Raw genomic sequence first — 17,010 nt, forward strand, 5'->3', positions numbered from 1 at the left:
ATGGAAAACTTTTACAGGTGTAAGAGAATGAGACAAGGAAGTTACCAGCCAAGAATGAATTGTTTCAGGAGAAGCCACCTTTCCTTTCAGAGAAGGCAGGGGTCTATCAAGCAGATTACTAGTGCTGAGCAGTGCACTCCAGATTAACTGGTTAAAAGTCACACTCCTGAGAGAGGCTGAAACTGCAATTAGGTTACATATTAAAAAGGCTTGGTTTGCTGATGTAGGGATGCACACAGGAGGCTACATTTGGAGACTGTTGTTTCTTTTTAAAAACTATATATTTTTATTTATTATAATTATAAATATTATATCATAAACATGAGAGTTCATAAACAGCATTATACATATAAAATCTCAGAACTAAATGACCATCAAGAAATTGCTTAACCAGAATGTATATTATGCTCCTCCAGACACAAAATTAGATAATTTCCTAGCTCTATGTACACTGTAAATCCAAGTAATTTTTAAAGAAATTATATGTCTCACTTCTCTTCCTCCCTTCCTTTCTGTCTTTCTTTCTCTTGCTGTTCATTTTCCTTTCACAATATAATATGAAATTTGTTTGAATTATGGATTTTTAGTAACATTTTAGATAAGTACCCAAGAGTAAATTGAAGGAAGTTCTCTAAAATAAAGCATGAAATAAGATAGGGGAGAAATGTAATATAAAAGAAACACCAGACAAATTCTAGATCTATTTGATAATCTTAAAATGTTCAACTTAGCCCTGGCTGGCGTAGCTCAGTGGATTGAGCGCGGGCCTGCGAACCAGACGATCGCGGTTCGATTCCCAGTCAGGGCACATGCCTGGGTTGCACACCGGTTCCTTGCAGGCTAACTACCAGCAGGGAATGCACAAAAAGGCAACCATACATTGATGTTTCTCTCCCTCTCTCCTTCCCCTCTAAAAAATAAATAAATAAATAAAATCTTTAAAAAAAAATTAAAAAAAAAAAGTTCAACTTAATATTGAATATGCACACGTGAAGAAGAGCATATGTGACTTCGTTATGCTGATATACATATAAGCACAACTGCAGATGACTTACTAGAGAGTAATTCTATGTATATATTATAGAGAGGCCAGAGTTAGAAAATGCTTCAATTCTGTGTTCAATGTTCTTCCATGTTTCTAAGGAAATGCTTTACGTTGTGATTTTACTACGTTATGTAACTTAGTTGATTTAATTTATATTTAATTATAATTGTAATTATTTTTAAATATAATAGTAAATAGTTAAACATTTTGAGGCATATACTTCATCCATTTATTTTAAAAATACATAGAAAAATAGTCCATTCATTCATACAGTGCATATATGTTGATCACTGCCTTTGGGCAAATGATCTGCACAGGTTAAGGGGTAACAAAAAGTTTAGGTGCCTCACCCATAGCAGAATAAAAAGATATTTAAGAATAAATTAAACGGTGAGTTGATTGATTGCAAGTGTGGTGTGGTATTTAATAGAGCAGTTCGGGTTTATAAAAACAGTATAATAGGTCTCTGAAGTTGTCTTAGAGGTCAGTGCCAATTTCCCTGAAGAAGAGATGTTTTAATTGAGAGATAGAGAATATGTGAGCATTAATTTTTAAACAATAATGATGAATTTGGGCAGGGAAGGGGCTACCTGCAGAATTGTTCAGGAAGAAATGTGAGGAGCGACATACCCGTGGGTGGCGATACTCCATTTATTAAAGGAGGTGGTAGAGAGTGAAGATGGGGTTTGTGTGCTGATAAATCGCTGTTAAATTGATGCAGAAATACACTAAAGAGCCAGAAACCAGTTATGCTTGGCATTGTAGGTCATGTCCATAATTCATCTTGTTATGTTACAAAAATGGGTGGAAAATATCTGAAGGTTTCTTATTTGCCAGAATTCTTCTTTAGGCAAATGACTTTCATACACCTCCAGCTAGAATAAGCATGAAGGGGAATGTATTGATTCACAATATTAACAAATATGATTCCCATGTGACTGTGAAAGACTGAATACAGAAATGGGCAATAGCCAGACCATAGATAAAAACAGAATTCTGACCCCAAACATGCAGTGACCTTCCCAGGGAACCATCCCAGTATCAATAGCAACCAACCCAGGAAGCCGGCCTGCTATACATCAGACTTGCAGAACACCAGGTTGTTATCTGTATTGACAGTCCAGGAAACCAAATAACAACTCCTATAACAACTAGTTCCAAATGGCCCATGCTTATGAATCAGTGGCAGCTTCCCTATTTTTCTCCACTTCCAATTTTGAACCAACCCAAGAGCTAATTGCATAGGATGCTTCACTTCTACTTAGCCAGTCTATAGCTCCCCCATGCCAACAACCTCCAATCAGGAGGCACTTGAAGCCTTCCCATTTGTCTGTTGTAAAGCTTTCTCACTCGCTGCCTTGGAGTCTCTGCCAAAACGCTAGTGATGGTGGCTGACTTCCTTGTGTAGTAAATCTGAACAGATTGCCTTTGCCTGTTCTCATTTGGTTGGTCTCTGTTTATTTAGTTCATCTTTATTTCCACAACTGGATTCAGGGATTCACATCAATAATCTGGCTCTCTTCTTGTTTTCTACATATTTCCATCTCTCAACTTTCATTTTATTTTATTTCATAAGACAAAGATGTTCATCAGCAAGTTAAGAATAACATTAGAAATAGAAATAGAAATACAAATAGAAATCACAAACAAAAACTAAGCACTTCTATATAGACAGACCCAGGAAAATGTCCAAGGTGATCATAGTCCCATTGTAGTCAAACTTCTGAATGAATAATGGTTTCCAAGAGTGTGATTTGTTACTGGGATTCATAAGTTCACCTGTGTATAAGATAACCATATCCAGGGGGAATAAAAATACTTAGTTTTAGGTATACAATAAGTGCTTTTTAAAAAATATATAAATGGTGTTCCTAAAATAATATGTGATGTATATTTTATGTCTCTAAAATATTTTCTTCTTTCCCTTTTATTCCCCTCCTCCCTGCACCCTACCACTCCCCAGCATTCCCCCCAGCACTTGGTTCATATGAACTAAGTATAGCATATACTATACTATACTATATCATACTATAATTATAGTATATTATAAGCTATCTTATATTACAATATACTATATCACATACTATGTACCATGATATAATTAATATATCATATTATGCTATATAATTATAATGTGCATAATATAATATACCATTAAACACTATATGTTAGTATATATCATNGCTTTTTAAAAAATATATAAATGGTGTTCCTAAAATAATATGTGATGTATATTTTATGTCTCTAAAATATTTTCTTCTTTCCCCTTTATTCCCCTCCTCCCTGCACCCTACCACTCCCCAGCATTCCCCCTAGCACTTGGTTCATATGAACTAAGTATAGCATATACTATACTATACTATATCATACTATAATTATAGTATATTATAAGCTATCTTATATTACAATATACTATATCACATACTATGTACCATGATGTAATTAATATATCATATTATGCTATATAATATTATAATGCGCATAATATAATATACTATTAAACACTATAATATATGTTAGTATATATCATGATATATACACTATATAGCATATATCATGCTATATAATACACTATAATATATATTCTAGTATAGTATATATACACTATATACACACTATACTATAACACATCATATTATACTATATAATAATGTGTTATGCTACAGTATATATTATACTATATATACTACATATACTATAGTATATGCAATACTATAGTATATTATATAGCATATACATTAGCATACTACTTGTGCATTATGCATTATATGTGTATATAATATATGCATGTTATATTCACAGTACACATTATATATTGTATATGCTATATAATGGTGTGTAGTGTGTGTTGTATATGTAATGTATAACTATATATTGGATATAAAATGCACTATAGATTATATGCATATATTTTCATATATGTATGTATGTATGTGTGTGTGTGTGTGTGTATATATATATATATATATATATATATATATATATATATAATGTTACCTGAAACTCAATTTTAACTGGGCATTCTGTATGTATAATGGTAACCCTACACATACACCATGAAAGACAAAGCTGTCATAATGCCTTTAACAGGCTTCACGGTTCTGCAGGGACAAATTCAGAAAACAATATGTTGGGCTAAAAAAAAGTGATAGGTGCCATTAACATTTTTAAACAAGGAAATATGTTCCAATTTGAAATTTGAAAGAATTAGCCTTGTTGCAGGGAAACTAGAGGGGATAGGAGAGAATGTAAAATATTAATAGGGAGAGTATTGCAGCAATTGAAATGAAATATAGGTGCTTTCAACTGCAGTGATGGTACAAAGATGAAGACAAATACATCAGACGAGAGGCAAAAGAATCAAGAGATCTGTGATTGGTACTTCTCAATTAAAATGAATAACTTCAGTAAGATTGCAACTGAATTGTTAGAATCTAAGGCAACCAGCACATATATTGGGTACAACAATGTACCCAATATATTTCATTTTTGAAAGAGGAACTATAAAAATTCAAAGGTGAAATTTAAAAATACAACATTTAGAGTGTTATCATCACCATGTGACTAAACATGAAATCAGTTAAGATTTCTCCCACAGGAAGATATAAAACTTTTCAGAGTAAATTGATACCTTAATAACAGAAGAATGCAGCCTATTCATTGATTAGCAACATCAATATTACACAGTTCATATGTCTCCCCAAATTATATATAGTTATGATGCAACAACCATAATCAAAATCTCAAGTTGATTTTGTGATAATATTATACTTGGTTCTAAAAAGAATATGGAAATTTAATAGGCAAATAGAGCCAAGGCTGTCTTGAAAAAAGGCACAGAGGGTGAAAATACTCTGCGGTACACTAAGGCATCCACTAAAGTGGTTCAGAAAATTGGCATAGACACAGGGCAAATGAATAGGTCAGTGAAACAGAAAAGAGTCCTGAAGCAATACCAAGTGCCTATAGCTATATTATTTAAAACGAGGTGGCCTTACAGAACACAGCTAGGGTCCTTCTGCCCATTAAAGAGTTTTGGATCAATAACAGTTTAACAAAGGACTGGATATTCATATGAAAAGCATGAAAAAATTGACCTTTGCTTCACTACAAAATGAAGAGCAATAAGCTCGTCTATAGATTTAAATGTGAATGTGAAACAAAAATAATAAGATGTATGGATAATACATGTTATATATGAGGATATAACAATTCCATTAGTGTTAAGAAAGATACTCACATGGAACACAAAAGTACTAAACATGAAAAATTGAAAATGTCTGATATTAAAATGAAGAAAATATTTACATCAAAAGATGCTATCAGAAGCATAAAATATAAGTTATAGAGTGAGAGAAGATATTTGAGTCACATATAACCAATGGACTTATGTCTAATGTATGTTTTAAAAATTCATATAGAGAAGATTTTCTAAATCAAAGGCAGAGAATCAAAGGAAAATGGACAAGAGACTTAAACAATTACACAATCACTTACAGGACATAATATCCAAGTGGCCAATAAGACATGGAAAGGTAACCACTCTCATTTGTTATCAGTGAAAAACAATGTAGTCACACTGAGATATCCACAGGAATAGATTTGATTAAAAGTTAATAACCCTCAATTTGGCAAGCATTTGGAGCAACTGACATTTCAAACACTGGTAGCGGGGGTGTACATTGGCACATCTCTATACTTGTTGCTTCCTAGAATTGAAAATCTAGGTAAATTTCTTAAGACTTAATGATTTTATTCTTATTGATAATAAACTAAAACCCATGTGAGGTTGCAATAAAACATTTATAAACATTTAGAGAAGTCTTATTCATAATAATCCAAATTGTGGAATAACTGGAATGTTCATCATAGGAAAATTGATACTAAGTTTTGTATATTCCTACAACGCGTATATGTGTATACATAAAAATGTATTTCATTGTACACAAGGAAAAAGAAGAAAGAACCACACACACACAGACAAACACACATATACATCTTATAGCTGAACTGAGTTAAACAAACCATACCAATAAACATGTTTGTATACTTCAATTACATAACATTTTTTTTTAAGGACCAGATTAAGCCATGATGTTAGAATTCTGGGTTGTGAGAAATAAGGACTAAGTAGCATACAAGTTATTTGTTATCTCACTCCAGTGACCTGTTGCTACCTAGTAAACAAGATGGCTCAGAGAAGTTTCTTATTTTTCTGCTAAATTTTGGGCTCAGGGGCTTCCTGGCAACCTGACCACGTGGTTCACATATTCTGTACTATATTCCTTCAGCAGGGTTGGCTAGGTTTGGAAAACCTACTTGCCAGCTGTTTCCTTCACTCAGTTTTCCTTGCTCATCCTCATTGCCACCGTCTCTCATTCTTCAGGGTCTTTTACATGCCTTTGTCTCTTCATAGCCTGCTTGTCTCACACATAGCACACAGACTTTTTACATTGTAGGTGGTTCCCAAGTATAAGTCTTCCAAAAGCTAAGAAGCGTAAGCTGCAGTGGTCATGCTCCAGGCCCAGAAGTTGACACGGGCTGTATCTCTGCCTTGTTATAGTGGTGACAGTAATAAGAAAGATTCCCCAAAATAGAAGAGACACAATGTGTAATGAGAGTAGGAAACAAGGAAATGGAATTTTGCTTTAATCTGCCCGAGGTAGAAGCAATTTGGAATAGGCATGAAAGATGGGTTTAAATGCAGTTAAAGTTTAATTTTTTCATTGGAGTAATCGTTGTATGCTTGTTTAATTTGTTATAAATCATCAGTTTATATCTTAAACTATGTGTTTTCTCTGCTATCTTTTACGTTGAAAAAGAAATCAGGTAGTAGATTCAGTTAAAATTTTAATGAAAATATTTAATGGGAAAATTTAGCAGCTTGAAAACTAATTTTAAATATGAAATAGTAGGAAGGGTTAAACTATTCACTGAATATATAATACCCTTAATATTTCAGGCACTTTTCATGGACCTAGACATTTTTAAAAGACAGGAGAAAAAGAGAAAGAGAGCTAACATAATATAAAAGTTTCAAGAAACCTGGGGAGCACCAAATTTCAGAGGTGATGAGAATTAATCCTACTTTCAGGTCTGGTGGCCAGATCTTGAATGAATTATAACATTTATTTCTTCTAACAATTAGAAAATAAGATTTAAAATCATGGCTAAAATTTCAAAATATGTTGAATTGTGTAACCGTATGGATTTGAGAAGCCCAGTGACCTGCACATAAGACAGATTCAGTGAGAATTAATTCTAGACATCACATAGACAAATCTTTGAAAAACAGGGATTAAGGGAAAATCTTGAAAGCAGACAAAGAGTAATACATGACATTATCTCAGAAGAAAAATCTCTAATGACTGCAGTTCCTAATAAAAACCACACAGGCCAGAAAACGGTCCAAAAATACCTTTAAAGTGGTAAAATAAAAAAATAACTTACCCCCAAATTCTACATCCAGTAACAACCTTTGATGATGAAAATTCAATAAACACATTTTCAGATAAATTAAGTCTAAGAATAGTTTTGGTCACCACATACACACTTAGAGTGATGAAAGTCCTGCCGAAATGGCACCAGGAGAAAACTCATTTTTAAAAAATGAATGAAGAGTGTCACAAATGTAAATAGCCAGATACATATGAAAGGCTAGGCTTTCTTTTATTTTCTTTAAAATCTATATAGTTGCTAATGCAAAAATTATGTTTGGTGGGGCTTACAATGTTTATAGATGTAATGTCTATGATAACTATAGCATTAAAAATACCATACAAGGATCTGTATGATTGAAGTTTTTCATATGTTGTGTGAAGTGGTATAAAATTACTTCTAAATAGCCCTGGCTAGTGTAGCTCAGTGGATTGAGCACGGGCCTATGAACCAAAGGATCACAGTTCAATTCCCAGTCAGGGCACATACCTGGGTTGCAGGCCAGTTCCCAGCAAGAGACACATGGGAAGCAACCATACATTGATATTTCTCTCCCTTTCTCCTTCCTTTCTCAAGATAAATAAATAAATTCTTTACAAATATTACTTCTAAATAGATTAAAAATTTATTAAAATATCATACATATCATGATATCTAGAATATCACAAAAATATGAAAAATAAGTCAATAAGTAAGATTCTATAACTAAAAACAATAGATTCTTAAATTTAATTCTATAAAATCCATGTAGTGTTTTACAAAGATATGGAGAAACAGAAAAACATAAACTAATAAATTATAAAAACTTACTAACATGGCTAAATTTAGAACAAAACATAGCTTTGAATACCGTGTTAAATAACATATTAACTAGACTACCAGTGTAACAGTACTAGGACTATGGATTATATAGGCAGTTTAGAAACCCATTGGCAGTAACTAGTAAAGACCAACATGTGTATACCTTATGGCTCAGAATTCTTTTACAAACATATATGAAGGAGAAATATATAAATATTTGCTCCAATATACTTGTGTAAGAATGTTTAAAGCAATATTCATACAGCTTTAAAATTGAAACTTTCAAATCCCTATTGTCGAAATTCAGAAATAACAAAATTAAAACCATTAGATCAGTAAGTACTTAATAAGAGTTTATTCGGCATGTAAGAACAGTTTGTGAAGTGGGAGTCTTCAAACTGAAACCTCATACGAAACTCAGAGTCACCACATTATCTGATGGCTTATGATAGAGTAAAATGAGGAAATTGTTTAACCTTTACAGTAATTGGACATTACATTGGGGGATTCTAGACAAGAAGGGATTAGTTAGAAGTGATTATCTTAAATAATACCACTGTTGAGGACAATGACTTAAGTTTCTTTTATGATTATCAGAGACATTTGTGAAATGACCTAAGTTTCATAAGTCAGGTAAGTCAGGTAAGATTGAAAGTTGTTCTAAAAATCACAAAGAGCATAACAGTGCAGGAGGAAAGCCTTTGGAGTACTGTGGGTATTGTCTATGTAATAAGTTAGATTTAGCTTTGCTTATGTGTCTAAATTATTTCATCTGCTCAGGGAATCCTCAATTCTGGTCTCCATTTTGTATTTAACACTTTCAATGGCAGAATAAATTAAAACAATACCTGAGGTTTATTCCTATAACTGAATGTGAATCTGAAATATAAAAAAAAATCATAGATGAATTTCACAACATAATATTGCCTGAGTAAAGTCAGACATACAGAAGAACGTATTGAGATTACTACATTCATAAAATATTCCAAATAGAATGGCAGTTAGTACCGAGGTGAGGTAATGACAGAAAAATAACAAGTGGACATGCATAGGGTGAATAAAAGTAGGTACATGTGTGGTTTAAGTTTCTAAAAATTCTTTGAACACTATACTTAATATATGTGCACTTTATAACCTTTATGCTGTACTTAAATAAAAACAGCTTTTGAAAAATATGATTTCCCTACCAGGTATGCAAACATCTTAAAATGTAGTTTCTCATTATTTTTGATATAGCAGTGCAACAACTTTGTGAGATATTTTACAGGGAGACGATTCTATAGAAGGAGGGGAAAAGCAGGAAGATTAGCTAGTAGTAAAACATGTTGAGGAATAAAACCAGCAGAAAGTATCATTTAAGTTGACATATGGTTATGTAATAATGAAACAATTATGCAGATTAAACATAGCCAATAATGCAACCCCATAGATAATTAGTAAACTACACATTCAGGGAAGAACAGGCGGAAAAGTAGGAGAGTGGTTATGTCCCACACATCACTTAAAAAGAGCCTCCTATTACCTTACAGGTATTCTGGATGCTAGACAGACCATGAGGTTCCTGGACATCATGAGGGTCATAACTTGGACAAGGAAATACTTTTATAACTCCTATCCTTTTAAGAATTTTTCCTCCTTTGATAAAATACTTTCTCCTCTAATAACATGATACTCCTCCTCTATAGTTTCTTCAGGGAAAATAATGTCTCCCATTTCTAAAACATTCCTGAAATAAATTAATAAGATGTGGATCTGGGTGTAGAATCTCCAATGCAACCACATCGCAGGTAAGCTTGCTGGACTCTGACAGAGTCTATCTCTATTCCCATCAGCACAGGATGGCTTTCAGTCTGTAAGCACTGGGTAACCATCAGTGTGTCCACTGTTCCAAGCTGTGGACTCATTTTGTCCTCTCTATGAGCAGACCCAGGCCTTCAAAGTAAAGATGAGAGCAGAGAAGACCTTCTGAGTCAAAGGCTGCTTAGATTACTCTGCACTCCGCACTGACTATTGGGACAGGAAGCACCATGTCTTCCCAACACTGTGTCTAATATTTAAGGTTTTACTTATGAAAAACAATGTATGAAAAGCATCAGTGAGAAAATTCGGTCACACAATACACTATGGGTAGATTTAACATTACACTGAATAAGCTTTCCCGTGCAAGAGAGCAAGAGGACCATACTTGGAAGAATTCCCCTGGCCCACAGGTTCCAGTCAACATATTTAGAAACATAAGTCATATTTCCCCTCTAGAGGGTGGCACCTTTTTACATGGAAAACTCTAACCAACCTTTTTCTTTATTCTTTCTCAGAAGGTGCAACTAAACAGGCCGTATATAGACTTGCTCACATTCCAGCTTTATTGACATTGGTTTTCCCCTTGTAATGTCATTGCCACCAAGTGGGGTTCCTATTACCAAGACAATGAGCCATGGGATATGGCAGCTTGGGCCCAGGGGCTCTCAGACGGAAAAACGCTAGGACCTTAGCAACGTACACTCCTGTAGTCGCAACAATGCACATAACCTCACCCCACCGCCTGTTTTCTTCCTTCAGAGTCTCCTTCTCCTTCTCTGATCTCTTCCACCCCTGTCTCTTTCAGTCTTGTTATCTACAACAATTTCTCCAAAAAGTGTTCCTTTAAATCTTTGTTTGTATTGGGTAAACAGGATGCCTTTCTGTCTTCCTGCTACCTCTATTTCTCACTTACAAATAGTTCAACCTCAGCAATGATAATTTTACATCATACTCTACTTCTAAATTACACATATTTAAGATGCAATTTATATTTGAAACATAGAATAAGTAAAAATAAATTTTTCCTTTAAAATAAATGTTTTTTAAAGTGATTATGTATTTAGTCATTCGGTGGTTAAGAGAATTTGTTCAAGTTGAATAAAAATATATTAAGTTGTATAAAACAGATTCTGTAAAACTAGATACAAAGTTCTAGCTGATAGTCATTTTGGGTTTATGTCTATCTATAATTGTGATTTTAAAAAAAATAATAGGTTTAATCACCATTTTAAGTACACAGCAGAGGAAAGTACTTTGATTAAATGTACATTATGCCAGTGATGCTGGCAAGGTTAAAAGTGACTCATAATGTTGATAGCTATAAAAACCAGTTTGTACAAGACAAGACAATGAGAGAAATAAGCATGCCCTTTGAAACAAATTCTTCAATTAAAAAAAGTTCACAGTGGTTTTAATCAATAGTATGCATTTTATGACAATAATCTGCACAGATTGAATACCCTAAGGTGCCTTTTATATGCTAAAAGAAACAAGCATTTATATTTTTCCTGTGTTATAATGAATTTAAAAAAAGAAGTAAATTGCACACTTACCTCTCAGACAGGATAACCTGTCCTGGGATGTACAGCTTTAACAATGTCTTTAAACTTGTTTGCAAGAGGAAGAGAGAATTTCAAAACAAAACTTTTTCCCCCTTAGGAGTGAAGTTTTTTATTTGCTGGTGTAACTAGCAAATGTCATTCACTAACTCAAAAAGTGAAAGAGAAGGTACCACAAACACACAATTTGATTAAGCTGAGCAATACACATTATGTTTTTAAAATGAAGATTATATGTTACAATTCCCAACTAGGCAGTGTGAAAAGGACATTTTTTTTACTTGCTTTGTGACCATACCCTTTGGAGGTGTTAAAGGGTCTTAAGACATTCAGCTTCTTTTTCTCTGCAAGTTTTAAAGCCTGAAAAGGACCCATCAGTGTTTTCTCCACATTCATCATGGCACCTGCATTGTCAAACTCTCTACAACAACTGGGTGGAGGAAACAGAGTGACCAAATGCCTCTTTGCAAAAAAAAAAAAAAAAAAAAAAAAGGGATCCATCTTCAACCACGTATAAGGTTCCAATCGTGCTTGTGGAGAAATTTTGCAACCACTTCTGCACTGAATGTGAAGGACACTCCTGTGTCATTTTCACTGAAGCCTAAGGCATATTTATTGGGCTCAGACCACAATGTCACAAATCATATCTTGATCTGGGACATCTGTTGGTTGCATAAATTGCTGAATCTGCTCCATAAATTGAAAATCTGGGGATAAACCTTAGTGACAGCAAAATATTGTCTTACCCATAATGGCTGCTATTGGAAAATAGTGCAAGCACTCTGTGAAAGTTTTCCATGTTCTATCTTGTTTTACATTCTTCATAAAACCCACAAATTCTATTGATGCTGGAACATTTGTGGTCTCCTCTGAGAAAAAAGAAATTCTCAGGATATTTGATTTTGAATGCCTTTAAGAGGGAAGTAGTCTCTGGTGACTGTTTCTCACTATCCACACAGTCTCCAAGAAACAGGTAGTTGCTTCGTGGTGGAAAACCACCATGTACAAAAAGTCAAAACAATTCATAGTGCTATTATTGCCTTCAGGCAGAACAGATAGAAAGCCAAGGCAGGGAGGAGAAGAGAGACACGTCTCACCCATTAAGTCCGTTGTCCTCAGCCCAGTCAGGTAAGATTGAAAGTTGTTGTAAAAATCACAAAGAGAGCATAACAGTGCAGGAGGAAAGCCTTTGGAGTACTGTGGGTATTGTTTTCACCATCTGGTAAAGCAAGACTTCGAAACTGTGTGTTTATGCTAAGGTCCAGAGAAGGGAGGTGGAGGGGGATCCCAGAAGCTGGCTGCAAGCATAAAACCCCCAAAACCCCAATAGGCAGTGCACTCAGACTAGCCTGGTGCCCACTTGCAGCTTCATGCTCAAGTGTATTTCACGAATAATCATGCTAACTCATGTCTAGTATACACGTTGTCTCTCGCTTAATTCATTTCTCACCAAGACAAGGACGGAGAAGGAGGGAGCCCCCTAACTCAGGTCTCCCCAGTAACGTTGTTCATGAATATTACCGCATACTTTGAACGGTGCTTCAAATTCTAGCAGATCTTTCCTGCTGAGAAAGATCTGCTGGGATTTTAATCACAGCCCTCTGATTCATTCCTAAGCATTGTCCTCGGGCTTGGACCCTCTCACTTCCAGCAGCTGTTGGATGATGCAATCCTTGTTGAGTTTGTATCACCATTGCCTCCCCCCATTTACACTCCTGCAGTGCTGGCTGCTATCGCCCGGAGACTCATGCCTCATTTCTTACACCAGGAACACGGAAGCTCCCTGCTCTCCCCTCCCCTCCCAAGTGGAATCACCTAATCGTGATTCACTGTGTGCATTTGGATATCATGCAGTTGGGGATGACCAGCTGCACTGACGTCTCAGGAACCACTATTTTCTTAGATAAAACTTATCTTCCATATTCCTACTGTAATTAAGCACATTTCATGTGTATTAGAGGACATTTTCATGTCACTCAGGCTTAGATTGAGTTAGAGGCCACCATTCTAGAAACCACAGAACTACCTGCAGCTTTCATAACTGTTGAGATGGTGAAATAACCAATGGCTTCCGAGGAAATTGTAGCTGAATGTACGATTGGAACTGTTTCGTCATCAAGCATGTAGGACTAACGTTAAATGCTTTAACACATGAACGAGGATTCAGAAAATATATAAGCCAACTCTAATTTTCTTCTTTGCTAAAGGACTTCATAACATTATTTTTAAACCTTCCAAAATAATATTTTATTGAAAGATATTTCAATATCTATAACTTATAATAACACCATGCATCTTCATTTAGCCTGTAATCTGGGCAAAACACCCAAACCAGTTTATTAAATAGCCCTAAATAATAAGGAATAGTGAAGGTAAATATATAACATTTACAAAACTTTAAAAATATTTTATTTTTGAAAATTTTTTTATTTGTTTTCGGAGAGGAAAATGGAGGGAGAAAACGAGGGAGAGAAACAACAATGTGTGATTGCCTCTCACACACCCCCTACTGGGGACTTTGCCTGCAACCCAGGCATGTGCTCTGACTGGGAATCAAACAGGTGACCCTTCAGTTGGTAGTCCCGTGCTCAATCAGTTGAATCACACCAGCCAGGGTTAAAAATATTTTATTTTGAATCTTAGAGTAGACTTGAGTATGTTTTCAAATTAAATGCTAAAAACAAATTAGAGAATAATAGAATAAATAAGACAGTTGACACATTTTAATTAAAAATGTTATGTTCTCTTAGTGCTTTTTACAATGTAGCCTAATAATATTTGAAATTCATTGTCAAGTAAATAATTATCTGGAAATTTTGTTTATTCCCTATATGATGTAGTACATTTTTTCTGCTATTCAAAATAAAAAAAAAGCTCAATGAACATTTTTCCTCTGATTTTCACAGAAAAATATTTTCTTTGTTGTTAAAAGTACTTAGAGAGTCTTATATTCTAACACTTAAAAATATAAAATAATAAAATCATAGTCAGATGTAGAAATTAAGTCTTATTATCCAATTCCATAAATTGCTAAGTTACTATAAAATAATTTGTTTTATTACTGAGAAATTAGAAAACTAAATGCAAGAACAAAATTAATATCACAAGAATTATGAACATCACCTTTTTACTATTTTTCATATACCCCACAAAATTTAAATATATAAATTTAATTGAAATGAATCTCCTCTGAAGAAATTAATTGTGCTGTCACCAGATTTCTCTGTACTCTGAAAAAAAACAAGAGTCTATGTCTTCTGCAACATAAAGAGGAGTGATTATCTATGTCCATAATTTTTAATGAAGTAATACTTTCACAGATTTTTATTTTTTGAAATCTGGTTGTTACAATACCATTCAAGTGGTAGTACCTGGCTTTGCACTCAATGGCTATTTTAATTTTCTGCAAAGTCAGTCAGGAAAATAGAATACAGTGAAGAGATTTTGTTAACTATTGTCTTGTATTGATAGTTGCTGTTAAATCTTCCCGACTGGTAGCAAGGATCCTGTTTTGAGCAATCTACTGTGATTCCAAAGATGTCTAATTTCCTTTAAGCGTCCAAGAGAAGGAGACTGTCTTTACTTTGTTTGGTCCCAAAGAACCTCCTAACTGAAGAGAAGGAATTTCTATTTATACTCATTTTGTATTCTCTGTGAAACATATTGTGACACTGAAATGCAATCCTCTTCTTAATACAAAATATTTTGTGCCGATGAAGCTAAACTTGTCACAACTGTCTGCGCAAGAGTTGTGTAGGTGTTTTGTCCCCAAATGCAGTTTTTTTTTTCTTGGTTACTTAGTCACCTCTTCTTGAAACAAATCCTAAAATGGTAGGGATTTCTCACAGGCCCATAATTAGTTCCCTCTAAAAAGATCAGATTTTCAGAACTCAGCACTGCACTGAGCATGCATGTTTATCGAAGACAAACTCACTGGTGTCAGAGAAAAGAACTATTCAATTAACAAGAATGAGCAAATGTGCCTCTGCTAGCTCTCCTCTACTTAGCGTTAGCTATCTAGCCTTCATCCATGCTTGACACCAGGGTCATGCGATTATATAGACAAAGATAGATCACAGAAGTGATGGCCAACCGACCTCCCAAACAGAGCCAAAGGAAAATTTCAAAAAATTCTATCTTCACTTTTTTGAAACTTTTTTAAACTTTGTTTTTATGTTTTACAGTATTACGTTTGTCCCATTCAACTCCCCTTTGCCCATCTCCCCTCCACTGTATCCCTGCTTCCCTCCAGCCGTCACCATGCTGCTGTGTGTGTCTGTGGGTTATGCACATATTTCCATCGGTTAATCTCCCCAACCTCCTTTCCAGCAAAAGAATTTTTTAAAATGGAGAAGATACAGAAGTTACTCTCAGTGGTCAGACTCTGTAGAAGTCTGCTTATTGTATTAGTTTAGATGTATTCTCTCTCTCAAATATATTAGTAAATGTGGAGCCAAGCTCAGTCCATTAGCTGTTTTCCTCATATGCTTATAAGTTGGAAAAGGCAGATACTATTGATGGAAGGACAGAAGACAAAAAGAATGTTAAGCCTTTTCAAAACACACTACTCTTTTGTTTTTGTTTTCAAAATAATATTAGTTTGAAAACAGTCCACAAGGCATAATTCTTACATAAGTTTATTTCTTCTACTCCAGAGCCACAAAAATATAAGAAATAGTTAAAAGCAGCAATCAAAGCTCCTAGCAACACCAAGGTTTGATATTTGAGAAAGACTCACTGAGGGCAATAGTAAGGGCAAGGAGAGAAACAAAAGCATCTCAAAAAAGTCTAGACCATGTCCTTTACACTGTAATGTGCATGCCCGAGAGTATACAGTCACCTATGGCACTACCAGCAATTATTGATTACGGGGAAAAAATCAAGTCTGTGTCTCTGGCTGAGATTGTGGTGGAGGTTGGGTTAGAGGAGAATTATGGAATATGCCTAACAGAATAATCCATGATCAGCTGTCATAAGTTATGGCGTAAAAAAACCAAATGTAATGTTAACAATGAATGAGACTGCCATTTCTGTTTTATTTACTAGTCATTCTTACTTTTTGCAAAGAGTTTGGTGATCAAATAGTCCAAGTAAGGAATGGAGTAAATTTTGTTATAGTAAACATGAAAAAAAAAAAAAAGAATGTAGACACTGGAGCATCCCAGTAAGACCTGGGAAACAAACTAGTTACTTTGTAATTTTCCGGATCAGATATGATATGAGATCATATCAGAGTTCTCAGCCTCTCCAAAAAGTCACTTTGCATTTTCACTTCCATCCTCATCCTAATGCTGTCTAAGCACTTGATTTTGTCTCAGGTAAATTCTAGAGGTCTATCCTTAAGTCTTCTGGTTCTTCTCTTCCACT

General features: G+C 34.5%; 1 pseudogene; it reads right to left on the reverse strand.

Moving 5' to 3' along the window:
• LOC118995146 (serine/threonine-protein phosphatase PP1-gamma catalytic subunit-like) overlaps positions 1–13,766 on the reverse strand; it is a 28,082-nt pseudogene extending 14,316 nt beyond the window's left edge.
• Between the last annotated feature and the right edge of the window lie 3,244 nt (positions 13,767–17,010).

This window comes from Sturnira hondurensis, unplaced genomic scaffold, assembly GCF_014824575.4.
Source record: "Sturnira hondurensis isolate 20B ecotype Veracruz unplaced genomic scaffold, ASM1482457v3 Scaffold0009859, whole genome shotgun sequence".
Classification (NCBI taxonomy): Eukaryota; Metazoa; Chordata; class Mammalia; order Chiroptera; family Phyllostomidae; genus Sturnira; species Sturnira hondurensis.